The sequence below is a fragment of the Saimiri boliviensis genome, chromosome 10 (genome assembly GCF_048565385.1).
Source record: "Saimiri boliviensis isolate mSaiBol1 chromosome 10, mSaiBol1.pri, whole genome shotgun sequence".
Taxonomy (NCBI): domain Eukaryota; kingdom Metazoa; phylum Chordata; class Mammalia; order Primates; family Cebidae; genus Saimiri; species Saimiri boliviensis.
In genome coordinates, this window is record NC_133458.1 from 108,745,409 (window position 1) to 108,773,361 (window position 27,953).

Below are 27,953 nucleotides of genomic sequence, written 5' to 3' on the forward strand. Positions count from 1 at the left end.
TTCTTTTCACAGGTTCATAAAGTTTGTTGACTCTGTGCATGGATGAGACATTGATTTATGCTACCACATCTTTAATAAAGCTATGTTGAAAACCAACATAATTCATAGGCTATTTAGCAGGGTCATCAGAAGGCTTCAGTGAGTCATTCAAGCACAAAATTAGTTTCATATGAGGAAAATCTGTTATGGTGTGAAGCTTAGAAAACAGTTGCATTCTGGAAGCATCCTGGGAAGAAACAGATGGCACATTGAAAGGATTGACTGAAAAAAAATCTAATGAAATGACTATTTGTAGTGGTGGGGGTGGGGCAAGGAGAAACAAGAATGAAAGAAGACCCCAGGGACTAGAAACCTTTATGCTCCCAAACCTGAGCGGGCAAAGTGGGGAAGGGATGTTCCTGGAGCTGGCTAGAGCTGTAGGTCTGCAAGGAGGCTGCCAGAGCTCCCAGCAAGAAAAAGGGTCACGTGGGGGTTGGGCACTGTGGCTCATGCCTGTAATCCCAGCAATTTGGGAGGCCGAGGCAGGCGAATCACTTGAGGTTAGGAGTTTGAGACTAGACTTCACATCTTGAAACCCTGTCTCTACTAAAAAATTGGCGGTGCATGGTGGTGGGTGCCTGTAACCCCAGGCACTCGGGAGGTTGAGGCAGGCAAATCACTGGAACCCAGGAGGCCGAGATCACGCCATTGCACTCCAACCTGGACGACTGAGCAAGACTCTCTCTCAGAAAAAAAAAAAAAAAAAAAAAAAAAAAAAAAAAAAAAAAAAAAAAAAAAGGCTGTGAGGGTAGAGAAGCAGCTCCTGCCATGCCCATGCAAGTAAAGAAGGAAATGGGAATGGGAAACCATAACATTCTCTCTTTTCACACGAATCTCTTGGTGGTGCTTCCATTGTGCAAAACAAACTACCAGAAGGAAAGAGGGCAATAGAGTTCAGTGATGTTGTGAAAAGGAACCACCATCCAGTATGCAAAATGCAGAGAACAGGCAAAGACAGATGGGGTGGGGGGAGGGATGGTGGGCAGCAGATCAGCAGATTAAACAGCTGGAGAAGGTGGCCATTGCCACTTTTCAAATAGTCTGCTTGGCTAGCTGAAGAAGCTACTATTCAGTTTAGCATTTTGTTAAAGGCATGTGTCTTTGCACATTCAGTTTCCTTTGCCTGGTTTGCAGCTGCACTCCAACTTTGGTTTTCACATGCCTACATGGGTTTGAATTCTGTGTAAAAGCTCCCTTGGAACACATTTCCCACCAGTTAGGACTAACTTGCTATCCTCTGTTTATATGTTTAATTATGCTGTTTAATATACTGAATTATGCTTTTGACATTTCTTTATAGAGGCCTTTGTGACTAAATAATATAAACAAGAAAAATGAGTAAAGGCCTTGATACATTATCCTAAGACAGATAAATGTCAAAATTGGATTTCCTAGGACTAAAGAATGTGGGCATTAGGAGATGATCTAGGGATTATTCCATTTTATTCTTTTTTTTTTTTTTTTTTTTTTACTCTTTTGTCTTCCTTCGACCCTCATCAGTTAGTCAATTATCAATGCACAGTTAACATAAATGCAACCTTTTCTTCCATGCTGACTAAAAGAGCATCCATACCAAGAGGTTGGAGGAAGCAGGCGTCTAAAAACAGTGATTTTTACATGAATTGCTAGTTGAAATAACAACACTTTGGTTGCAACAGGATTTCTGCTTAATAGGTTTCTAGTGCATTAACTCAGCCAGTTTTATAGAATTATAGACTTTTTTTCAAAACAAGTAATCTACTTACTATTCATAATCTTCAGAGCAGTAGCTTAATGTTAAATAGCCCTGAAAACACCCTCAATAAAGACCTCAGGAGCCCCTCTCTAAGGCCCTCCTCACACACTCATACTTTTTACCATCTTATTTCTGAGGCACTGATATTTAATCAAGTGCAAAGACATGTTGCTGAGCCTCAAAGAATTGAGAGTCATAAACAATGAATAATACAGAACTGAAAAAGCCAAGCAAATCACTCTAAGATTTATAACCCTGGTGCTTTGTGAGGAAACACAGAAAAGAAAGAACTGTTGGTTAAGTGCTAGATTCTGCTTCCTCAAACACCAACATTGCAATCGCAAAGACAGAACAACCTCCAGAAATTAGGCTTCTAGGGAATTCAGGCCCTTGGCATTTGGCACTGTGACGTGGAGGTAGCCACACACTTAGAGCGTCATTCTGAGGGTGGAAATGGTTAATAAATGGGAAAAGTCATGTGTATAGTTCGACAGCTCTATAAAGATTCCTTATTACACTAGGCATACTAATATATCACTAAAACATCTCCACATTCCGTTTATTCATCATAGACATGTATTGGTATTGGGGAAAAAAAGAATCATTTACTCTTGAACATTTAGCGATGGAAAGAGAGAAAGCTCGGTGCGATTCATGCTGCGATTGTCATCGTAATCAGCTCCACTGCTGATTTCCGATAGTTCAAACAAGCAATTCTGATGTGGCCTTCAATTCCCCAAAAGTTAGTAAGTGTGCCAGGCAATGTTCTAAGATTTAGAAGCATACAGATAGGTAAGTCCGATATCTTTTCCCTATTGACTTTATCCTCTGCTTAATTAAAGCAAAACTCTGAAGTGTCCTCAATGTCTCCTGTTGGGATTTTTTTTCTTTTCTAGTCATAGAATGAATCGGAAATTCTTTCTTGAATCCTTCTCTTCTTTCTAATCATAGTTGCCCAAATTTAGATCACCATGATGCCTTGTTTTGACTATGTATTAATTTTCTGACTGTTTCACTTTCTCCATTTCAGTCCCTAAAACGCATTTTTTCCTAAAGCAATCCCAGATGTTGGATGAACCGTCTAAAAGGGTTCAAGCTCCATAACATCTCACTGCCTTCTGGTATTTCCAACATCTGGCTTCCGCCTCCCTTTCAAATCTCAGCTCTTGACAATTCTGGCTGTGCTTTAATGACCATTAATAACAATGGGTGCAGTACCCAAACTATTAAAATATCTGCTAACAGTAAATCCACTTCCACTATGCACGTGTAACTACTACTCATCCTCCTAAGGGCACGGGTATTTCCATTTCTTCACCTGCACAAAATGTAATTTGTGTCTGTGCCATATTCTATTTTGTCTCTATCATTACTCTCATTACATTGAAATGAAATGATCTTTTAATGAATCTCTTTCTTTCAGCATACTAAGATCCATTCCAGTCATGTGCTGTCTGATACATCCTTTTATCCCCAGCTCCAAATAACAGTATATTACACACACAGTATGCACTTTACTCTAAAATAAAACACAGGCTCTTTGATCCTGATTTTTAAAATATGCAAGAAGTATTTAGGAATTCGTAAGTGACTTACAGTGCATCCTGTAGAATATTTACACAGTGGGAGACTCTATGTTGCCATGTGGCTTCTCCCATTTCAACCCTATTAGTTTCACTTCGAGCACTGGATATGTGAATGTACTGCTACCACTTCCATAAATGCAGAGCTGGAAATTTTCCAAACCACTGTACACCTACTGAGAAATTCTCCACTTAACATAATTCCAGATCATCCACTGGTACGTGGGCTTAAGTAACAACTGATTATGATGCAAAATGCATTCTACATAAATTGGATCTACCTTTATTTCTTTTAGTCATTAAGTATTCAAAAGTAGATGATAAATTTTCTCTGCTGCAATATATTTCCCTGACACATATAGCATGAAAAGGGAATTAAAGTTTTATAAGAACTCAAATATGCACTGTACATATTTCCCTGTCAGATAAGCTGTTTTTAGTAAAGACTGTGGAAGATTCGGTTTCAATCAGACAAAATTCAAACAAATTCAATCCAATTCCCATTTTCTCTTCCAGTTATAAATCTGGTGAGACTCATGGAATTAATCTGAGCTTATTGTAATGTATGATCAATGGGAAAGACATTTTATTGATATTAAACAAAAAATTACAATAGACTAAATCTTTGGATCGGAAGATGTACTAATAGAATTATACCACATCTGTCACCTTAAATCAAGATATTTAAATGTTCACTTCCATTGCCAGGGTAAGATAAAGCTGTGTCATGGATGATTTTTAATGCACTATTTAAAAAAGGAAAAGCAGCAGCTGTTGCTGGTAAAAGAAATAGGCAATTTAGGACATTTATAGCCAATTTTACTTTTAAATGTAAATCATCACGTTTATTTGATTTTCAAAACATAGAAGGTGGCCCCAATACAGGTCATTCCTTTATTTTTTCTGAATATGAAGGCACGCACTGTGTAGTGCACTAGAAGAGACAATGATCATCAACTTTTAGGGCTAAACTTAGACTGTAGGAGCTAGAAGAGTCTAGCTCTGGTAGTCTAGGATTATAACCATCTGCATTATTACAAACTTTTCTATTGGTGGGGCCAAAGGATGTGTCAGACATCACATGACTCTGCTGTGGGGTCATGAGACAAAATGCAGATTGAAAATAAGTCCACTGACTACTCCAGCGATGAGACTGGTTTCTGAATTCTGAACGTAACTACCAAGGCTGCTTTGAGATTCACTGTCACACCCCAAACCTTTGATGGCATACCCTTCTTTTGAGATGCCCCAGTTTCTTGTATATGCTTCTCTTCTCTGCAAGGACTAATAACTGTAATTTTTTTTTACTTTAAGTGTGTTCCTCATGGTTTTTGGCCAGAAGGCCACATAGTTTCTAAATCATAAGGCTATTATAAAAATTAAATAAGCTTATGTACCTGTCACAAAGTGAGTTTTAATAATATGAACTATTGCTACTGGGTGGTTATCAATTTGTTGTCACTGAACTCCAAATCTACCCTCATTGCCTTGATTTGTGATTCTGGAGCTGGAGCCAGTGTCATTTCTCTTTGGTAGCTGACAGAATGGCATGTCTGAGAAACAGCTACCCAGCAGTGTTCCCCTTCTGCATACCCTCGGCCATTCCAACAAGAGCCTTCCAGTGTCTCAGACCCATGCTGTCCTCACCCCCAGCAGAAGGTTTTGTGCCCACTAGTCCACGCTCACGGTTTCCTGCATTCTAGCCTCACCCCAGAGCCTATGGACCATGCCCACCCTAAGGCAACCCAGCCAACTTCGCCCTCCTGTTGTCTGAAAGTCAGCATCAGAGAGGAGATGCCCTCCCAAGTCAGCCCCTTTCTCTGTGCTCTCAGTCCTAAGAATTTTCATGTATTCTTTCTTTCTGGTGTGCTGGAAGCCTCCTTCAGAAATGCTTGAAAACCAACCGCAGGCTGATGTTGCTAGTTGCTGGCATACATACTATTGTACCAACTACTGAAGAGACATGTTTCCAGGAAATAATTACTCATATTGAAATTCCCATGTTTACATTCCCAGTATGCTTTCTGTCTCCTGACTGGCTGTGAATAATATAACTACTTGAAACAAGAGTTTTTTCAAATGGAAACTTGTTGCTATGGCTTTGCCTCCAGACATAACATCTCTTAATTTTTCCGCCGCTTGATTTCTGCCCAATTAGACCTCATAATTTAACCTGACGCCTAATTGGGCTATCTTTAGTTTAAATGCCTCACGGTTTCCAAATTTATGATTTCTTTGCCAACATATTGGTTTCAATCAGCCATTTGCCTTCCAGCCTGGATGGGGGAATTTCTGTAAAAGTGGCAAGCCTGTGACTTCTGTCTCAAGAATCGATGCTTGTATTTTAATAATATCAAGGTATTGAGAACTTCATTTCTTTCCCTTTGCTTGTCTGCACTAATCTCATTTTTCTACCTAATAAAGAGTCTTGGTAATGCTAATAATAATATAAATAAAAATTATTACAACGGTAGTAGTATTTATTGTGTCTTTACTTTTCTGCCAGGCACTGTGCTATGTACATTTTACTTAATTTCCACAATAGTACTAACAGGTAGGTACTGCTCTATGTTCATTTTATAGAATGGGAAAATGAGGTTTAGAGAAATTTAGAAACACGGCTATAATCAAGCAGCTAATGAAGTGGCAGGCCTAACTGTTTCAAATCTGTGCCATATGCCAATATGAAATGTTACTCAAAAATAAATAAATGCCCTGAAGTCTCCACTCATGGGTAATTATTCAGAATTAAACTATTATTATTTAGTTCATGTTATTCCAACAGAAATTACAATTTCATTTCTCTATAATTTTAAAAATTATTTTCATTGAGTCTTTCATAGTTACTGAATTTAACCATCAGTCATGGCATTTAAATGAATGTCAATGTTTGAATATCACTGTTCAAGTGATATGATTCAGTAATGATTACAAAAATGATCAAAATTATTTAAATGTATGTGAAAATGATTGGATTAACTTACGTAATGTTAATGAGTGCAAACATCTTGCTCTGATGACCCTAGCTACTAAATTTAGATGACAGAAAGATCACCAACTACATTTTTGGTTCAATTTAATTAATTAAACTCAACTCTATTCATTAAAAGTATGATTTATTCTTTGAAATACAGTTCATAAGCTCATGCCTAGAGTATATTTAATCAATTTAAAATTAACTGTTGCTGTTTGAGTAGAACAAATGAATAAATCATTTAAAAATATAATTATACAGGGCTAACATATAATTGGGAGGAATTGGGAGGCTAGTAACCAGTAAATAGACTATCAATGCAATTAATTAGTTTTTATTCAACAGAGCATGCAGTTTAATTTCTATTACATCAGGTGACACTACATGGCTGTTTACTCTCCCTTCATAAGTCTGATTTAGAATAAATTAATATTCATGTATAATTTAGGAAAACCTATGAGATGTAATGAAAAGAGGGGTCGGAAAAAGCAGCAGCATCGTCATCAGTTTTAGATAGTCAGATATATGTATCAACTTTTGCAAATACAAAATAAGGTGGATGTTACAGGCCTGTGATGAATGTCAAATGAAATGATGTGCACATGTGCTGAAAATATAAAGTGTGATACAAATATGAATGGACGATGGTAACATGCCTGTTGTAAAGCCCCAATCTACTGCACTTTTTTCTGCCGTTCCTATCTTGCATATATCAACTGTTTATTGCTGGATTTAGTTTTTCTAAATGTATCCAACTTAAACATATTTTGAAATCTTTAGACTTCTTTAGTTTTTCTAATAGTCAGGCAATAGACACATATCCTCTTACTTTCACAGAATTAGTGCATAGTGAGGGTGTTAACACAGAAACACACTACAAATCCTCCATATGGGTCCTCCATATGGCAATAGAGCCAAGCTTTGCTTTCACTCAATCCCTCAACATTTTGTTTTATTTTCACTTCAAATCACTCCAAAATATTTTATAGTTTCCTTTGAGATGTTTTGGTTGAATTACTATCGATAATTTGGATTCTTTGAAAATTTGTTGTTTAACTTCCAAATCGTCGATAAATTTTCCAGTTGTCTTTTTGTGATTGATTCTCAGTTAATTTTCATTATTTTCAAGGAATATATATACTAAAATTTCTATTATTTTAGTCTTTTTACTTTTTGTTCTTATTATTCTTTTTTCCTTTTTTTTTGAGACAGAGTCTCGTTCTGTCACCCAGGCTGGAGTGCAGTGGTGCAATCACAGCTCACTGAAACCTTGATCTCCCAGGCTCAATCAACTCTCTCGCCTCAGCCTCCCTAGTAGCTAGGACTACAGGTGCACACCACCACATCCGGTTAATTTTTTGTATTTTTTTTGTAGAGATAGGATTTCACCATGTTGCCCAGGATTGTATTATTTTGAACCTGTGAAGGTTTGTTTTATGACCCAGGAAATGTCCAACTAGATATATAATTCTTGAGAACTGGAAAAGAATGTGCATCCTGCTGTTGCTGTGTGGTGTGTTTCCATTGATTAATTCGGTCTCTTGGAGTTATTTAGGTTTTCTCTGTCCTTGCTGATTTTCTTTCTGCTTGTTTTATCACTGAATGAGATATTGTACATTTCTCCATTATATTCAGACAGTTTATGCTTCACACATGTTAAAGCTCTGTTATGAAGGACATACTCATGTAGGTTTATTACAGCTTCCTGGTGAATTCTTGCCTTTCTAATGGTTAATGTCCCTTTTTATCTCTGATTATTTTTCCTGTGCTGAAGTGTACTTTGTCTGATATTACCATACCAATAAAATCTTCTTTTCATTCATGTTTGCATGGTAGATTTTCCTCTTATCCTTTTCTCTTTTTTTTCTATTCTATTTATTTTATTATTATACTTTAAGTTCTGGGGTACATGTGCAAAACATGCAGTTTTCTTATATAGATATACATGTGCCATGGTGGTTTGCTGCATCCAGTACCCTGTCATCTACATTAGGTATTTGTCCTAATGCTATCCCTCCATTATCCCCCCATCCCCTGCTATCCCTCCCTAGCCCTCCATCCCCTGACAGTCCCCAGTGTGTGATGTTCCCTTCCCTGTGTCCATGTGTTCTCATTGTTCGACATCCACTTATGAGTGAGAACATGCAGTGTTTGGTTTTCTATTCTTGTGTCAGTTTGCTGAGAATGATGGTTTCCAACTTTATCCATGTCCTTGCAAAGGAGATATGAGATTATCCATTTTAATGACTGCATAGTATTCCATAGTGTATGTATGTCACATTTTCTTTATCCAGTCTATCATTGATGGGCATTTGGGTTGGTTCCATGTCTTTGCTATTGTCAACAGTGCTGCAATGAACATATCTGTGAATGTGTCTTTATAATAGAATGATTTATAATCCTTTGGGTATATACCCAGTAATGAGATTGCTGGAACAAATGGTATTTCTAGTTCTAGATCTTTGAGGAATTGCCACACTGTCTTCCACAATGGTTGAACTAATTTTCACTCCCACTAACAGTGTAAAAGGGCTCCTATTTCTCCACATTCTCTCCAGCATCTGTTGTCTTCTGATTTTTTAATAATCACCATTCTAACTGACATGAGATGGTATCTCAATGTGGTTTTGATTTGCATTTCTCTAATGACCAGTGGTGATGAGCTTTTTTTCATATGTTTCTTGGCCTCATAAATGTCTTCTTTTGAAAAGTGACTGTTCATATACTTTGCCCACTTTTTGATGGTTTTTTTTTTCTTGTAAATTTATTTAAGGTCTTTTTAGATTCTGGATATTAGCCCTTTGTCAGATGGGTAGATTGCAAAAATTTTTTCCCATTCTGTTTGTTGCTGGTTCACTCTAATGATTGTTTCTTTTGCTGTGCAGAAGCTCTTTAGTTTAATTATATCCCAATTGTCTATTTTGGCATTTGTTGACATTGCTTTTGGTGTTTTAGTCATGAAGTCCTTGCCTATGCCTATGTCCTGAATGGTATTGCCTAGGTTTCCTTTTAGGGTTTTTATGGTGTTAGGTCTTATGTTTAAATCTTTAGCCTATCTGGAGTTAATTTTTGTATAACTTTGTGTAAGGAAGGGATCCAGTTTCTGCATATGGCTAGCCAGTTTTCCCATTTATTAAACAGGAAATCCTTTCCCCATTGCTTGTTTTTGTCAGATTTGTCAAAGATCAGATGGTTGTAGATATGTGGCGTTATTTCTGAGGCCTCTGTTCTGTTTCATTGGTCTGTATCTCTGTTTTGGTACCAGTACCATGCTGTTTTGATTACTGTAGCCTTGCAGTGTACTTTAAAGTCAGGTAGCATGACTTCTCCAGCTTTGGGTTTTTTTTTTTTTTTCTTCCTCTTTTTGCTTAATGTTATCTTAACTATGTGGGCTGCTTTTTGGTTCCATATGAAATTTAAGGTGTTTTTTTCCAATTCTGTGAAGAAAGTCAATGGTAGCTTGATGGGGATAGCATTAAATCTATAAATTTCTTTGGGCAGTAAGGTCATTTTTACAATATTGATTCTTCTTAACCATGAGCACTGAATGTTTTTCCATCTGTTTGTATCCTCTCTTATTTCCTTAAGCAGTGGTTTATAGTTCTACTTGAAGAGGTGCTTCGCATCTCTTGTTAATTGTTTTCCTAGGTATTTTATTCTCTTCATAGCAATTGTGTAACAAATCACTGATGATTTGGCCCTCTGTTTGTCTGTTATTGGTGTGTAGGAATGCTTGTGATTTTTGCACATTGATTTCATATCCTGAGACTTTGCTGAAGTAGCTTATCAGCTTAAGGAGATTTTGGACTGAGACCATAGGTTCTTCTAAATATACAATCATGTCATTTGCAAATAGAGACGATTTGACTTTCTGTTTTCCTAATTGAATACTTTTATTTCTTTTTCTTGCCTGATTTCCCTGTCCAGAACTTCCAGTACTATGTTGAATAGCAGTGGTGAGAGAGGGCCTCCGTGTCTTGGGCTGGTTTTCAAAGGGAATGCTACCAGTTTTTGCCCATTCAGTATGATATTGACTGTGGGTTTGTCATAAATAACACTTATTATTTTGAGATACATTCCATCAACACCTAGTTTATTGAGAATTTTTAGCATAAATGCTGTTGAGTTTTTTTCTAAGGCCTTCTCTGCATCTGTTGAGATAATCATTTGGTTTTTGTCTTTGGTTCTGTTTATGTGAAGGAATACAGTTATAGCTTTGTGTATACACGGTTTCTGTTTTTTTGTTTTATTTTGTTTGTTTGTTCCAACTAACAGGGAAGCAAAGCTATCTAGAAGAGTATTTCAGTTTCCAAGAGTCCTTACCCATCTTCAACTTAATCTTTTATTCCATTTTAATATGACTACAGTAACTGCTAAAACTATTTTGTATATTTGTCAGCATTCAATGGAATCTAATTATGGTGGAGATCCTGTGTTGCCTTCAAGCTCATTGGAGACCTACTTCTTCTTGTCAAGGAGATGAATCATCAGTGTCAATTTAGGGATATAACCAGCCAGACTTTGATTTAAATCATAACTCTGCTCATCTTCAGTATGCCATTTAAGCTCTTTGAACTTTCATTTCTACATCTGTGGAAAGAAAATAGTATTTTCTGTATCACAGAGTTTGCTCGATTCAATGAAAAACATATATAAAAGCAGGTAACACACATAAGTGGGTACCAATGGCTTCCCAAAGAAAGACAATTTGCCTTCTGTCTTTTAAATTCTGCATTTAAGTCAGAATTTCCCAAAGTGCTCTGCAGAACCTCCATCCTCTAATAAGAAGATGAACAGTGTTCAGGGTTCTATGTTTAAATAAGGCAGGGAAATTCTAGGTATTTTATGCTTAGGAACTCACCATGCTTACTGGCTTATTGAGGGCTCTGAAAAATTATCAGGGAACAAAATCCCAATTGCTTTGTTTAATCTTGATAATCCCAAACTAATTGAGTCTGAGAACATTTTCTTCTCATCTCATTTTTATTAATATCTGATAAAACTATGTCCCGTGTTTTCTCTTCAGACACTACTTGAAGAACTACAGGGTCAATCTTCACACCCTCCATTGATTCTTAGAGTACAGTGGCTTCTACAGATCCTCCTGAGAAATAATTCTAAAATATTCTGTTTACTTCTTCTTTACTAGCATGTTAACCTGGACTCCTTTGAGGGTTTTTGTAAATCCTGCCTCTGAGTCAGTCTGCCTTCTCACTCTTCAGGCCTGCTGCTAATCTCCACTAATCTGCAAGGTGTTGGTGATTAGCACAGTAATTATCATAGTGACAACATGACAGCCCAGAAAGCATCTGAACTTCCAAGCTGTTTTTATGAAAATTCTGCCTGGAAAGGTGACGAAAGAGAAGAACAGAGAAAGAATTACTGGCCTACCCAAATGTCATCTGCCACTGGAGAATCATTATACCATACTGAGCAAATAGCCATGGATTATTCTTTCTGGTTAATGAGGTTTTGCTTTTGTTTTCCTTCTTTCCATTCTGTTTCATGAGAAGTTTTACCCCACTTTCCAAATTGAACAAATATTTATTGATTTTCACATAAAAGACTAAAGGGCCCAAAATAGCATTTTTTGCCTCCAAGACTCAATTTTGCAGATATCACGGACTTATATATAGGTAGAGGACAGGGGTCCAAAATAGCATTTTTTGCCTCCAAGACTCAATTTTGCAGATATCACAGACTTATATATAGGTAGAATCAAAAGACAGCTTTGATAAATGTCAAAACAGAAGCACAGGGGAATAGCTGAGAAGGTGAGGAAAAGGCAGACATTCCTTTTACCTGAAGAAACATAAAAGGGCTGCTTAAGAGACGTGAGATTTCACCATGATCCAAGGGAATTGTCTATTAGACTGATCAAGATGTCAACATTAATAACAAAAAGAGAGGCTGTACAATAAAAGGTTATTTATTTGGGAATAAAGCATAACAATGGGAATACACATGCCATAATAAAATATAGGCATATTCTGTGGGGTAAAGGAAGACAAAGGCTTTTAAAGAATAAAATGAGAAGAATTATATAATTGTTTGAAACAGGTATCTTTGGCTACAAAGATAAATGATAGAGTTTGGTTATTTTCCTCCCAAATCTCATGTTGAAATGTAATCTCCAACGTGAGAGGCAGGGCCTGGTGGGAAGTGATAGGATCATAAAGGTGAATTTCTCATGAATGACTTAGTACCATCCCTGTGGTCCTGTCCTGGCAAGATCTTGTTGTTTAAAATTGTGTGGCACTTTTGCTCTCCCTTTTGCTCCTTCCCTCTCAGTGTGAGTTGTCTTCATCCCCTTGGCCTTGCACCATGATTGTAAACTTTCTAAAACTTCTCCAAAAGCTGAGCAGGTGCCACTGGCACCATGTGTTCTGTGAAGCCTGCAGAGCAATAAGCCAATTGAATCTCTTTTCTTTGTAAATTATCCAGTGTCAGATTTTTTATAGCACTTCAATAACAGCGTAACACAGAAAATTGTTACTGAGGAGTGGGACATGGCTACAAAGGTACCTGATGGTCTGGATGCAGCTTCAAAACTGGGTAGTAGGTAGATATTGGTAAAGATTGGAGGGCACAGAAGAAGGCAGGAATATGAGAGAACATTTGGAACTTCTCAGAGACCACTAAGTGGTCGTGAGCAAAATGCTGATAGTAATATCAACGTTAAAGTCCAGGCTGATGAAGTCTCAGATGGAAATGAGGAACTTATTGGGAACTGGAGCTACGGTCATCCTTGTTATGCCTTAGCAAAGAGCTTGGCTGCATTGTTTTTATACCATAGAAATCTGTAGAGATTAGAACTTAAAAGTGATGACCTAGGGTATTTGGAATAAGAAATTTCTAAGCAGCAGGTGTTAAAGATGTAGTCTGGCTGTTTCTAACAGCCTAAATCAGATGGGAGAGCAAACAACTGACTTAAAGTTGAAAGTTATATTTACGGAGGAAGCAGATCATAAAAGTTTAGCAAACTGGCAACCCAGCCACGTGGCAAAGAAAATGCTTTATCGGAGTATGAATCCAAGAAAGCTGTGGAGCAAGTGGTTACTTGCTAGAGATATTCACATGATGAAAGAGGAACCAAGGGCAAATTTCCAAGGCAATGGAGAAAAGGCCTAGAAGGCATTTCAGAGATCTTCTAAGAAGCCCCTCCCATTACATACCCAGAGGCCTAGGAAGACTGAATGGTTTTAAGGCCAGGCCTCTCGTGCCACTGCACTGCACCACCACAGGAAGCTGCTCCTCACATCCTGGCTGCTCTGGCTCCACCTAAGTCTGAAATGGCCTCAGATATGGCTTGCAGCACACTCCAAAGGGCACAAGCCATAAGCCTTGGTGGCTTCTATGTGGTGTTAAGCCTGGTAGGCATCCAGAGTGCAAGAGTAAAGGAGGCTTGGCAGTGTCCACCTACATTTCACAGGATGTATCAGAAATCATGGGTTCTCAGGGAGAGCCCTCATATAGAACCTCTGCTAGGGCAGTGCCAAGGGGATATGTGAAGTTGGAGGCCCTACACAGACTTTCTATTGGGGCACTGGAGCTGTTGGAAGGGGGTATTGCCCCCAGACCTCAGAATGGTAGCTCCAACAGCAGCTTGCACCCTCAATGTGGAAAAGCCACAGGGGCGAAGCTGCCAAGAGCTTGGGAGCTTATCCCTCATACCAGTGTGCACTGGATGTGGATATGGAGTCAAATAAAATTATTTTGGAGCTTTAAGATTTAATGGCTTCCTTGCTGTGTTTCAGACTTGCATGGGATCCATTGCCCTTTCTTTTGGTCAATGTCTCCCTTTTAGAATGGGAATGTTTCCCCAGTGCTTGAACCTGCATAGTATCATTGAAATAAATAATTTATTTTGATCTTACAGGCTCATAGGTAGAAGAAACTTCTCTCTAGATGGGACATTAGACTTTGAACTTTGAGTTAATACTGAAACACATTAAGACTGGGGAACTATTTGAAAGGCATGATTGTATTTTTCAAAGTGAGAAGAACATGAGATTTGGAGTGCAAGGAGCAGAGTGATAGAGTTTGGATATTTGCTACCCCAAATCTCATGTTGAAATGTAATCTCCAGTGTTGGAGATGGGACCTGAGGGGAGGTGATTGGAACATGGAGATGGGTTTCCATGAATGGTTTAACACTTATTACCTTGGTTCTGTTCTCACAAGATCTAGAGTTTGAAAGTGTGGGGCATTTCCTTCTCCTCTCTCTCTCACTCCTCCTAGATGTCTTCACGATGCTCCCTATAAAGCCTGCAGAATCATGAGACAATTAAACCCCTTTTCCTTATAAATTATTCAGTCTCAGGTATTTCTCTGTAGCAGTGCAAGAGCAGCCTGACAAATTCAATAACAAAGATGATGTCAGTCCAAGATTGGACAGGCAGTTGCTGGGAAGATGTCCTTGCAGAAATAACTTTTGTGTAAAGTAGTGATGGCTTTTGTGCAAGGTTGTGACTTTTGCATTTTTTGTGATCGTTTTTGTTAGTAAGCATATGTACATGGTTCTCCCTCTTTATTTTATGGCCTTCTGCAGCTCTATTTGTAAAAGTTGGGAGCGTTGTTGTTGTTGTTGTTGTTGTTGTTGTTGTTGTTCTGGGAAGGTTTTTCGCTCCTGACACTATTGACTCCATTTTGATTTCGATGACTTTCACAAAGGCAACAGAATTCCTCTCTGGAGTTTCTTCAGCATGTAACACAATGCCCAGGTGCACTCCAGGTTCCTAAAGATTTTTGGGTTTTTAAATTAAAGATCCAACGTCTTGAAAATTAAGTTTGCTACCATGCAGGGAAGGGCATTTTGGACTGAAAGAAAATCCTAAATAAAAGTGAAGAGGGCAGCATTCTTAGTGACTTTAGAAATCAGGTAGTGAAAGATCGTTGGGGAAAAGTGAGAGAACTGGGTCCAAATCCCCACTTGGCATGTTCCAACTTAGTAAATGTGGTTGAGACAGTAATCTCCCCATACTTTTGGTTCCTCAATTGGAAGGCAGAGACAGTATCAACTCATATAGCTGTTTATCATAACAGTTCTGTGTATCCAAAACTTCAGGTATAGAAGTGGCTTTGAAGTTGACTATACTCATATTGGATGTAACATTCACCACTTACTATTCATCCATGAAGCGGTGATATCATTATGTCATGAGTATTTTTTTGCTAATTAAATCTGATGAACAAATACAAGAATCTAGCAGAGCCTACAGTATTAGACTTTTAACAAAGTTAGTTTGTCCTGGCCAGGGCTTTCTCTCATTGCTCTGCGTCAAGAGTGGAGTAGATATTTCTTGTTTTGTGGTGTTGCTTCCAGAGGAAGGGTGATGGATTGTTTTATTTTGAATCAGAGTGAGGCTGAAAGGTAATGGCTTGAGAATCAAACTTGTGTTCCCATCCTGACTCCCCAAAATACGAGTTTTTACTAGTTCATGATGTGGGGTACGTTATTTTATTTTTATGAGACTGATTTTCCTAAACCTTGGAACAAATCTTTATATAACTGATGTAATTATTGAAGGTATGTTAAGCAGGCTCCAGCACAACCTCCAGCAGACAGAGTAGGGGCCCGTGCACAGGATGCCTATCTCTGCTTGTGCTTTCCTTGGGGAAAATTCCCTGACAGGTCCTCATCTGCCTGGGATCTTCAGTAAACTTGAATGGTAATTGAAGTCTACCTCATTTGTATAGATATATGGTTTCTCCCTGAATATATAACTGAGACAAAAGTGAATATCTTCTAATTAGCTTTGAAAACTGAAGTAGAGCATGCCAATGAGACAATCTGAGGTGGAGCATAGGAAGGTGGAAGGTCTCACTGTGGATGACATCCTGTGCCTTGGAAAATGGCACCTTACCAGTTAGGCAAAATCACATTAGGTTCTTTTTAAAAAAAAAAAAAAATATATATATATATATATATATATATATATATATATATGAGTTTTAGAATTCCATTTCTATTTTCACAGACAAGCATAATCTTCATTGTTTTGTTGACATGAAGAAGATTATCTTAATAACAAAAGGAGGAAAGGTACTCTATATTTCTCTCTACTTAATTCATTTACATACAGTGTATATGAACTGAAATAGAAAGTTTTTCTCATGAAAATCAAAAATAGAAGGTTTAAAAATTGAAAACTAGTCCATGATCTCCAAATTAGATGATGTCAATCAAGAATCCTAGACCACAAGGGCTCAAACTGCCCTTAGTGGTCTCCGTTCAATTCCTGCATTTTAAGAAAATTGAAATTTGATGCGGTTAGTTAAGAGGCACAAAAGGGTACAACAAGGTGCCTTCCTCATCAGCCTCAGTGCCAAATTAGCCCTCATTGAGGTGACCTCTTTGGTCCTCTACAGCCACCTGACAGCTACCTGTTTCTCATTCGCTCTCCTGGCACATATTCTCGAGAGAAAGCTGGCTATAAAACAGTCACTGTTTTTGTTGTTATTTTTGTTGTTGTTGTTTCATATAAGAAGCACCCAAGGAATCCTACTTTCAATAGTGCACGTTTTAAAAACAATCTGCTACAAATTTGCTTAATCAAAGCTAAATTCACAACTGTAAGACCTAATTCTCAAATGTGATGTCCTTCAACCTCTCACCTTTAACAAACTCCACTAATTTCCTCCCTCCACCGAATCTGCTGGTGGCACAAGCCCGGCCTTGTACTTCACAGATTCCTCGGTGCTGCCTCCTGTACCTATTTCAATCTATCACAAGAGAAGATTTTATTATAACAATGCAACTAATGATTTTCCATCTCTGCTGAAATCTGTCAGAAACTTCTTCAGGATAAAATGCAAAATGCCTTACATAGCATACTGTTCCTTAAGTCAGGATGACATAGCTCCTAACTCACATTCTAGCCATTTTCTTGACACTTCTCTAACTCACTAAATCATCACCACCACCACCATCACACATACACACACACACACACACACACAGACACACACATACATACACACACACACACTTATTTCCAAATAAATATCTTTTTTCAAGTCTTTATAACTTTGATTTGACTGAAATGCCTTATCCTGATTTCCCACCTGGCAAATTACTCTTCAATATCTATTTGAGGCATCAGCTTTTGGAGAGGCTTCCAGGGGTCTTTTCCCTCGGCAGAGGTACTCTTTCTGGGCTCAATCCTCTTGTGGCAGGCCAGAACTCCACAAGCAGCCAAGTCTGCATAAGCCCTTTGCTGGAATAATGAATGTATAAGATTGACATTAAAGAAATGGAGAAATTGTTGCCTGAGTACCAGGCCTGGAATGCAAAAACAAATGCATTAAAACCACACCTAGACTTTCTCAACCTCTTTAGTCTAGTCCAAGAACAAATCTAAGAAACTTTCCTGCATGCAGACCCTTAGTTAAGATTAGATTGATTAAGAAACACTCCGTGGGAGGTGAAGATGGGCGAATCTCCTGAGGTCAGGAGTTCAAGACCAGCCTGGACAAGAGGGAGAAATTTGAAATTTAACACAGTTAAAATGGAAATTTAATACTGTTAATTAAGAGGCACAAAAATACAAAAATTAGCCAGGTGGTGGTGGCAGGCATCTGTAATCTCAGTTACTTGGGAGACTGAGGCAGGAGAATTGCTTGAATCCGGGAGGTGGACGTTGCTGCGAGCCGAGATCGTGCCATTGCACTGTAACCTGGGTGACAAGAATGAAACTACATCAGGAAAGAAAGAAGGACAAAAAGAAACGAAAGGAAAGAAAGAGGAAAGGAAAGGAAAGGAAGAAAGGAGATGAGACTGGCGCATAGGCATAAACCTGAATTGTATACATAAGCTAAAGAAAAAAGTTGTAACTTTTAGTTGGTCTGGTTAGTTACTCCGACCTTCTCTCTGTAACCATTGCAGAAACAAACTTTCTTTCCCGGTTTGTCTGCATCTTGCTATTGTGCAGTGTGAATAAGCAGCTGGACCTCATTTGTCTGGAAACAGCGACAATGACCAGACTGGACTTGTAGAAAGCACTGACTCTTCCTGGAGCCTTCTATGAAGGCAGTGACTAATATTCTCTGGCAAATGATAGAAATGCTTGTGTTTTATGAAGGAGGAAATCAATGTTCATTCCAACATTAGCAGGGGAAATGATCAGGACACCACTGTTAATGTTGATATTGGAACAGTTTCTCTGCTCATTTTGAAAAAAAACTCTGGTTGTGTCACATCAATCTAATCTCTTCCATTGGAACCTTTTTCTAGAAATATATCGTTTTGTAAAAGAGCGTTATTTCATATCAAAAATAAAACATGAAATGGTCATAGCCATAGCCTTCATGCTTAGCAACATCTAAAATATCTTAGAAGAAGGACAAGCTAGGATTCTGAATTTCTATACAGAAGATTCTGTGTATCTATGTTTGTTAATCACGGAATATTCTACAGACTTTTGGTGACACAGGCAAACAGCTTCCTTGAGGTTTATTAACAAGCCCTTGTGGAATTGAAAGCTGGGAAGAATAAGTAAATGAATGCGAAGAACTAGTAAATCAGTAACAACCTCATTTGTAGAACATATGTTTTATTCTAAACTCTAATAAAATCTAATTTTTGTCAGAAGCCTATGCTACCACAAGGGCAAATAAGAATCTGAAAAGAACTTTTGAAAATCTCCCTGGTAAAAACGGGAAAGAGCCCTCTCCTCTTTGCTAAGAGCATTTCCCTTAGGAAACTGGTGATTCTAAATCCTTTCCCTGTCCCATTGAGAGGTATGTAAACCTGTTTAAATGCTAAATAAGCCTCTCTCCAGTTTTATAACCAGAAATGTTTTCCTCAGGGGCTTGGAGCTATGTCTTTGAAATGTAAATGTCAAGGACATTAGTGCCCCTATCTCCCCTTCTAGGTGGGAGAGTGAGATTTTCATTTAGGTGTTTGGTTTCTAGCTGTAAAACTACCTGCTTGTCAAGGAGACTTAAGAAGTTCACAAGAGCAGAAAATCAAACACCGCATGTTCTCACTCATAGGTGGGTGTTGAACAATGAGAACACACGGACACAGGGAGGGGAGCATCACACACTGGGGTCCGTTGGGGGGAAATGGGGGAGGGGCGGGGGGTGGGGAGGTGGGAAGAGATAGCATGGGGAGAAATGACAGATACAGACGAGGGGACGGAAGGCAGCAAACCACACTGCCAAGTGTGTACCTATGCAACAATCTTGCATGTTCATCACATGTACCCCAAAACCTAAAATGCAATTAAAAAAAAAAAAAAAAAAAGAAGTTCCATTTTTCTTCTGGATAAAGGCAATTAACCAACACAGTTAGCCACTTCTATTACTAGATTAATTTAGAATCAACAGTATTTTTCAAATGGTGCTGTTACCTCCTATTTGAGTACTAGTACTATTTGGTTATCCTGTGAAAATACATGTATTGGATCGTATCTTCCTGACTGTATGAAAGGGTCAGATTTCTTTCTGATTCTGTGCTACCTTTAGCAACTGCCTATGATGGGCATCACCACCGTCTTCAATGTTAATTCAGTAACAAAACCCTGCTTCATTTATGGAGAGATTTTCTGAGACAGCAGAAGATTTTGCTTTTAATTATTTTCCAACGCTGTCAGCAAACTTCTACCTTCCTATATTTTAACAATTTAAGCATGTATAAGAAAATTATTTATATATTTATTAAGAAATGTTACAGTCTTTTCCAATAATTCGGTAAAGGATGAACATTAGAATACTCACGGTACTGCATGTAGATATTTGTATGCTTATTTTCTGAAAAAAAAAAAAAGGATAAAACACATTTATATATATGCATTTACATATGTATATTTACATATATATACATGTGTAGCATACTGTACTCCATAAATATGTACAATTATATGTCTAAAAATTTTTAAATTCAAACATATACTAGTTAACATTTATACAGCACTTAGAAGGTGTCAGAGTCTATTTTAAGTGCTGTCATACACATTCATCTTCCCCTTATTTAATCCTCCTCCTCTTCATCCTCCATTCTTCCTCTTTCCCTTTCCTTATCTTTCATTCTTATTCTCCTCTTCCTTCAGTCCTTCATGATTTTCACTTTACCAGTAAAGAAACTGAGTCAAACAGATTAAGAGAGTTGCCCAAAGTAAAGTAAGTACTAAATGGAAAATAAAGGAAACTGTGTATATATATATATATATATATATATATATATATATATATATATATAGTATTTATTACGTGGAGTGCATCTTTGTACAACATTTATGAGCCAGATAATTACAAAGTAATTTATTCCTCCAACATACTTTTTGAAGTATCTATTTTTATACTAACCACAACTGAAAAAATATCAATTTTTTACCAATTGTAAATATAGTAGAAGTAAAATATTCAAAATATTTAAATTTCAAATTTCTATTCTAGCATCAAACTATAATTTTGACAATCCAAACTATAATTTTGGTTTCTTTTCTGAAAATGAACAATTGCACTTGAGGACTTAGCTTGTGTAAGTATACCAGCTATGTTCCTTAACCAATCCAAGAAACTTTGGAAACTGTAGTGAGTTTTCAGGCTACCATGATATCATTTAATTAATGAGTAAATCAGTGTGTTACAGGGTACTCTGTTGGGAAGCTTTCACCAACGAAACCATCTCTGACAACACTATGAAAACGAACTGATCGAACAGAAATGACTGGGTTGTCAAATCAAAGCAAATTAATCAGAGATCTTGCCCAGAATCAAGATTTACTAGTACTTTCAAGGACCCAGGCAATCAAAAACAAAAGCAAAGCTATGAAAACTGGGGCCATTCCATGTGGCTCTCTAAATCTTTCCTTCCTCACATTGGACACAGGCTGTCTGTCCCAGGCTGAAATGAGGTCTCTAGCAGAGATTTGTGGGTCACCTCACAGAGTGATGAGTATTTGTAATAGGAAGCATCTCCATTTTATAGACCTAGAGAGTTATAGATCTTATGTGACATTTTTTGAAGAGTCAGCCCTCAAAAGTCCACAGATTGTTGGTTTGCTTTCCATAAACAAGCCTAAAACAGCAACACCCAACCATTAGCATTCCATAGATAATGACTTTCCTTTAATTAACTATCATTTCTCTTATTGCCAAGAGGTCAAATTATCAATGCATGTTTATAAAGAGTCAGACTAGATCATTAGTCTACTTTTCAGGAAGAAATGGATGGAAAGCTAACTGTTTAACTCTTTCTTCCCCAGTGGGTAATCAGACTTGATGCATATCTGGGCTCCCCCAGTGAGTGGCTCTCTGATTTGATCTGTTTTCCTGAATCTTAGCTGTGGTTATCATTGTTGAATTTTCTGGATTTCCTTCAACATTACCTGTAATAATTGCAACCAGACCTAAGATATCTAAATCCTTGAATCAATTCTTAATATCTTCCATTACCCACATGTAAAATAAACATGAAGCACAGAGATAAATTCCAAAATGTCATCTCTGACAACATGCATAAATCACTAGGTTTTTTTCTTTGTTGTAAAATTTATTTAAACACTTATGCGGGGCCCCATCTCTGATCTACTAAATCAGAATCATTGGTTATTAAACCCAGCAGGAACTTGTGTTTAAAATTTTTCCCTTGTGAACTTTATGCACACGAGATCTGCGACCATGTTCTTTATATAGGGGTTATAGTGATGGACTACTGGTGAAACTTACAGTCAGTATGACTTACGTGTTTACACAGTGCTCAGTACGTAGATACTCTGAATTTTGATGAATTTGATGATAAGAAGCTAAAGAGTCATCTTTGCTCTGCTCGCTATCCTCAGATATTAATCTCGATCAGGGTTCCACCTGTGGGATCAAGAGCCTGCTTTCTTTAAACTGCAGGTGACAAACGTAAAATAAAAGTAAAATGTTTTGGCCCAAAGCCACTTTGCAACTCTTTCCTAATAATTCCCATACAGCAGAAATTTATAGGGACCTGGAGGCTGCATCCATTTTGATGATCCATCATCACCAAACAATATGAACTAGAGCTGGGATGAACAGCCTATGACATTTCGATGGGTCATTCTTTAATTTCACAGGGGTTGGGTGTGTTAACTTTGAAAATTAGAGGACAGAGCAAAAAAAAAAATCTTTCTATATTTCTTTAGTTTTCAGGCTGAAATAAACACAAAGAAAAATGATTGTTCTTAAATCTGGACTCAGGTCTTTTGTGCCTTGGGCAATTTTCTTTCACTTTTTTGAAAATTATTATTCATATGTAGTTTGCATGTTTGTTCCCTCCAAATCTCACGTTGAAATGTGATCCTCAGTGTTGGCGGTGGGGCCTGGTGGAAAGTGTTTCCGTCCTGGGTATGGGTCCCTCATGAATGGTTTGTTGCTCTCCCCATTATAATGAGTGAGTTCTCACTCTATTATTCACATGACAGCTGGCTGTTAAAAGAAGCCTGGCACCTCCTCCTCTCTCTTGCTCCCTCTTTTACCATGTGACCTGCCTTCTCCCCCTTCACCTTCCACCATGATTGAGGGCTTTCTGAGGCCTCACTTAGCAGACGCTTGCACCATGATTACGTAGCCTAAAAAGCCTTGAGCCAAATAAACTTCCTTTCTTTATAAGTTACACAGCCTCAGGTAATCCTTTATAGCAACACAAAATGGACCAACACAATATGGTATCTAAAAGCAGACGAAGAAAATCTGCATGAAAACACCCGAAACAGTACCAACATATGGTAGGCACTCAAGAAAAAATGTTTCTGTGTCCCATTTCAGGATTAGACTACAGCAAAATATTATTCAACAGGATTCTGTCATATTTGGCAAAAACTATTCTTGCTTCCTTTAATCTCAAAATTCAGGAAAGCCTAAGTAAGAATAACTGTTTAGCTTTGGTCTTTAACACTGAGGTTTTTTTCTCAACTGATCCTTTCATCACATTTCTTGTCTACTTATTGCTGAGCTGTGCTTTCTTCTCTTGGTTCTGGTATTTAGCCCCATTACCAATCACTGCCTCATTCACCCATCAGGCATGCACCAGGCAGATGCCATTAGCCGATTCCATGTGAAACCTGTGAACTAAAGAAACTCCACTTTTAACTGCCTCACTTTTTCGGTCTTTCTTTCTTTCTTTCTTTCCTTTCTTTTCTTTCTTTCTCTCTTTCTTCCCTCCCTTCCTTCCTTCTTTTTAACTCTTTTTTACTTTTTCTTTTTTCTTTCTTTTCTTTCTTTCTTTCTTCTTTCCTTCCTTCCTTCCTTCTTTCTTTCTTTTCTTTCCTTTATTTCATTTCGGTTTTTTATTTGATGGAGTTTTGCTCTGTCGCCCAGGCTGGAGTACAGTGGCGTGATCTCAGCTCACTGCAACCTCCACCTCCCTGGTTCAAGTAATTCTCCTGCCTCAGCCTCCCAAGTAGCTCAGATTACAGGTGTGCACCACCACGCCCAGCTAATTTTTGTATTTTTATAGAGACAGAGTTTCACCATGTTGGCCAGGCTGGTCTCAAACTCCTGACCTCAAGTGATTCACCCTCCTCAGCCTCCCAAAGTGCTAATGTTAAGGCATGAGCCAGCATGCCCGGCCTTAACTGCTTCACTTTCTGTGTGGACTTGACTTACTGTTTTTCAGGAGATTTTCCATTCCCCAACCTTTGTTGGCCTCCTGAGGTTTCTGTCTGACTAAGAACATACTTCAAGTTTATACCTACTTTAATGTTATAACGATATCTATGGATAATTTGTCATTGAAAAGCCTTTCTGTGTACTTCAGAATCCCTCATATATACTTTATTCTTTTTTGAAGATAAATGTATTCTTAAGATTTGTTAATATTTTTTCCAAGTATTTTCAAAAAACATTATTTCTAATTTGTTTAACTTTTAATTCTTAAGCAAGTGATTCAATTTTGATAAAATTTAGCAGTAATTAGTGTTACATGCTGCAATTAATTTTAGTAATTATTTTTTAAAAACCATAAAGAGAAACATTTATGGTCATTTGGCTCGGGCAAAGATTCTAAGGAAATTTAATGAGTAAAGAATAGTGTGTGTGTGTGTGTGTGTGTGTGTGTGTGTGTCTGTGTGTGTGTGTGTATGTGTTTCCAAACAGTGTGAGAACAATTGAATATCCAGAACAAAGCAATAAACATTGATCTCTACCTCACATCATATACAATAATTAATTCAGCATTCATTATTAAAATAAATTTAAGTGTTAAAATTATAAAACTTTGAGAAGAAAACAGGAGGAAAATGTTCATTACTTTGTTTTACACATGGGGTTTTTTAATAGAACACCAAACACATTATCCCTAAAAAGGAACAAATGAACAAATTGAACTTTACCAAAAAGCTTAAAACTTTGTGCTTCAAAAGATATCATTAAGAAAATGAAAATACAAGTCACAAACTGAAAGAAAACATCTGTAAAATTAAATTATATTTAACAAAGGGATTGCAAGTAACTCAGATTTTTCAATAACAAAACAAACATCTCAATTACAAATGAACACAAAACTTGAATAGACATTTCATGATGGAAAATATAGGAATGGTAAATAAGCATATAGATGCTTAACATTATTAGTCATTAGGAAAAGTGAAAATTGAAACAAGATGAAATAACATTGAACACCCACGAAGATAGCTATAATTTTAAAAGACAGACAGTACCAACTGTTGACAAAATACAGAGGACTAAGAACACTTACACAGTGCTGATGGGAATATAAAATGATACAACCACTCTGAAAACAGGTTGGCATTTTTTTAAAACATAAACTTATTATGTAACCATCAGTTATACTCCTAGGAATGTATCCAAGGGACAAAACATGTCTGTTTGAAAATATGCATATGTGTGTTCACGACATCATTATTCTTAGTACCTTAAAACTGCAAACAATCCAAATATCTATCAACAGTTGAAGAGATGAATAAAAGTGTACTATGTCCACTAAATTGAAAACTATTCAATGAATAAAAGGGTGCATACTAGAACACAAATAAGTCCACAAACATTATGCTAAGTGAAAGAACACAGACACAGATGATACACATTATATAATTCCATTTATATAAATAGCTTAGCATAGCCACATTTGTTAAGACAAAAAGCAGATTGGTGGTTGCTGGGGATGGGAGCAAGGAAGAACTGCAAGCCTACATGAGAAAACATCTGGAGATTACAGAAATGTTCTGAAACTGGATTTCAGAGGTAGTTGCACAGGTCTATAAATGACTATAATAACTAAATTGCACACTTACAGTGAGGTAATTTTATGATATGCAAATTACACCTCAATAAAGCTGTTTAAATGTTTTTTTGAAAGAAGAAGCTTTATGGAGAAACTTTCCCTTGGGAGAATGCAACTGACTTCCTCTTCTCTCGCAGGCTGTTAGTGTCTTTTATTGTGCCAGGCCCCTTTAATCAGTATGGAAACATATCCCAATCTATTCATCTTAAAAATACCCTTCCCCTCACAGGTGTGGCTACTCCCTCTGATCTGATCTCTGAACTTTGTTGCCAAAGTCACTTTCTTGTGTTCTTTACTTTCTCCTGACCTTTGAATATAGTACATTCTGCCTCCACCATTTCACCAAAATCACTTTTTTTTTAAGTTGTGAATAGCTTTCTTATTATTGAATGAAATAGATTTTATAAGGCTTTGGTGTCTGTGAATTCTGTGTGCTTTCTGACACTGTTGACTCTCTCCTTCTGTATAAAACTCCTCGCCCCTGGGTTCCCTGACACCAGACTTTTTCTTCTGCATTTCTAGCCAATGCGTTGGAATCATTGAATGTTGACCTTGGGATCATCCTTTCTATTTTGATTGTGTCTGTGTTTGAGGCCTCTTCTATTGTCATTCTCCCAGTTCATGTGTGATCTCAGGTACTACCCAATGCTGCCTCTCTACTCTCCCAGCCCTGCCTCTCCTCTCCTTCCCGGAATAGCCTCACTGTCTACCTAGGTCCATGAATAGCCTCACTGTCTAGCCAGGTCCCCAACCCACAAATATGACATCATCTTGCATTTCTTCTTTCCTTTACTCCTCCACATATAATCAATCACCAAATCCTGCTAAATCTGCCTTCCACATATGTATTTCCTGATCCCACCTCTCTCTGTTCTACCACCACCCTCTGCAGGAGACCACCATTTCCAGGAATCAAGATTCTAGCTTTTCCCCAATCCTCTGAGTCAGCATAACTGGCCTTTCCCTAGGAAATGCACTCCTTCTCCATAGCTCCAGATCCCCATGCTGCTCCTATCATATTGTTTTGCACGGCTATATGCCACTGAGTTAATTGACTTTTTTGCCTTCTAGATGTTAAGATCAGTGAGAGCAAGATCTATGTTGACCTAATTTACCAGCGTATTTACAGAGGACCCCATATTTCAAGGAATGAATAAATGCATAGATTAAAAACAAACACACAAGGTTTTCAGTTGTAAGCTCAATATTTTTCAACAGAGTTGTGCAATTTTAAAAAGTCCTACTGTGAATGTCAGCTTCACAGAGACCGTAACTTCAGAACAAACATGCCCTGTCCCACTCCTGACACTACTTGACCTCATTGCAAGCTACTACTCTCAGCAGCATGAGCAAACCAAGTTAGCGGGCAGTGTTTACATCAGCAAATAGTCTCCAAACTACATTAAATGAGGAAAACTCTGGGAAAATGAAACTACTTTAAAATAGTTTTGACTATCATACAGTTATTTCCTTTTTTTTCCTTCAATGTCTGTGACAAACACCATTGAAGAAAAGTTAAATACATATTGGTTTTAGTTCAGGAAGCACCTTACATCAGAAAAGATGCCCAGAGTTGGGACAGGATGATTTCGACCTCCAGTCCCTGGAAGTGTTATGTTCAAGATTAAAGATTATCATTTGGCAAAATATTGGCAAAATTTTTAGCATTAAGTAAAAGTTGTGGCTAAGGGGACTAATAATCTTTCTTTGGGTCAAAGGACCCTATAGTAAAGCAGGAAATGGTACCTAATTCCAAATCAATAGTTACTTAATGAAGGAATCAGAGGTATGATATATGAACATAATTCCAAGTTGCCTTAAGTAGTTAAACTTCACCTACAATAGATTTTACAGTGTGCTAACAATAAAGGCAACTTTGTAAATGCCAATACATGAAACTCAGATACGTGATTTATAGGTTAGCTGAAATCAGAGAAGATTTCCTCACTGCCTTGGAGAATTAACTCGATTAAAATAAATATAGATTTTAGCAAATGAATATACAGTAAGCTAGACATAAAAAAGCCTTTTCCGCCTAATAAAAGTAATAAATGAGGAAACTAACAAAGCATACTTTGGAATTTCTTACCATGGAGATAAAAATACAGTAAAAGAGAAATATTTACTGATACTGTACAATACACAAAATACTAGTGGATGAGACGAGAAATTAATATACAGAGTTCTGTTAAAGGTGGTTAGAGGTGACCAGAGGAGAGAACATGTAGGTGAAATAACTTTCATGTAAAGTATAATACAAAGTAGAAAATGGTAAGACTTTGGGAGTTTAGAAGAGGGAAGAAATCGTCTCCCTTTTAAGAGAACCAGGTCCTAACATGTGTTAGAGACTCCACCCTCCTTCATGAAATTTCAAATATCAGTAGTCCTCTTATGTGTGAAAAAGAA